The sequence below is a fragment of the Nanorana parkeri genome, unplaced genomic scaffold (assembly GCF_000935625.1).
Source record: "Nanorana parkeri isolate BGI_ZX_2015 unplaced genomic scaffold, ASM93562v1 scaffold321, whole genome shotgun sequence".
In the NCBI taxonomy this organism is placed as follows: Eukaryota; Metazoa; Chordata; class Amphibia; order Anura; family Dicroglossidae; genus Nanorana; species Nanorana parkeri.
The window spans coordinates 1,597,253-1,598,784 of NW_017306589.1; positions in this window are offsets into that span (position 1 = coordinate 1,597,253).

The window sequence follows — 1,532 nt, forward strand, 5'->3', positions numbered from 1 at the left end:
GCATGGAGCCGGCTTTCCATCCAATCAGGAAGCCAGGCACGGTATATTGACTCGTTACCCAGCTTCCTGATTGGTCGAAGCTAGCCAATCGGGAAGCCAGGCAGCGAGTCATTACACGGCGCACGGCTTCCTGATTGGCCGGGAAGCCGGCTCCATGCTCCCTCATCACCTGGTGACGCAGAAACGTATTAACCCGGTTTCCTGATTGGCCGCGCAGTCGGCTCCATGCTCCCTTGTGACTTGGTCATGATTGAGCATAAAGCCGGCTTTCTGGGGGATGGGAATGGGGGGAGAGAGGTCAAAGAGAGAGAGAGTATATTTACACAGACAGCGCACTAAGGCGGCCTTTACCAAAGAAACCATAAGGAGATGGAGGACCATATAAAGTTTCTGTGTTCATATACAGCAACTGCATATGTCTGCTTCATGTAGATTCGGTGTACATTGCTGGCATATGTTTTTTTTTTAAAAGTATCTCTGCAAAGGGGGAAATGGGCGTTATGTCTGAACCCAGCAACAGTGTGATTGGTCAGTAGTACAATCATAGTAATGGGGTGAGCTCTCTCTTAGTACAGCCGTGATACAAAATCTCGCTCAGCCATAGCTGATGGTTGTCATTCGCGCAGTCTGTGTACATGGGCCGCGTCCTATTTATTTTTAGTCATCTGGGGCTTTCCTATGTTATTGGGAATTTGTGAAAATGGGTTGTTTCCGGATCATGACCCGGGAGGCGCAGTGCTGACCGAAGCATTTGGTGACGCCGTTAGTTTCCTGTGCCGGGCCTATTTGTGAACACAAAGCGCTGGCAGCCCCTTCCCACTTTGTGGCAGCCTCCGAATCTTCCGCCATTTTGCAATCAAAGAACCTGTCGGCCGCCGCAATCAGAAACGAGGAGCCTTATGCATGTTGCATCGTCTTCTGTTCTTCTGTACACACGTTCGCTAGTTTGTAGGGCGTCGATGGCCTGGATAGTGAAGATGGCTGCTCCGGCTGTGTATGCATGACAGGCGCACATCCAAGGGTGAGCGTTCACATCAGTGACTTATAAATGGCCCGCCCTCTTAAAGGGGAAGTCTACCTTCGATTGGAACGGGCTCCCTTGAAGTTTAAATGCGCACCAGAAATTGTTCATCGTCTCATTCACAGCTTTTTTACTGACATTTGAAGGGTTAATGATTTTTTTCTGTTGACGAAAAACGTTTTACTAGTGAGGAGGAGCCAAGGGCTGAAGATCTCCTGTTGGAACCACACTGTTGGCCTTCACAGTCCCCTCCACTTTGTATCTTGTAATCATAAGCTGTATGTAAGATATAATTGTCTCTAGTACTGGTGTCTAAAATAAAAGACGAAATACAGTCCTGTGTGTGATCAATGTGCAAGAATAATGGGAGGGGCCAAAGACACGCGACGGCCTCCGAACATTCTGGCATCATGTGACCAGCAGGGGGCGTGTCTGTTGGCTTGTGGTGCTCTAAACACGTACACTTGGCTCAGCTGAGCATGCAACTTTAGGTATAGTGAGCTGGAAAGGT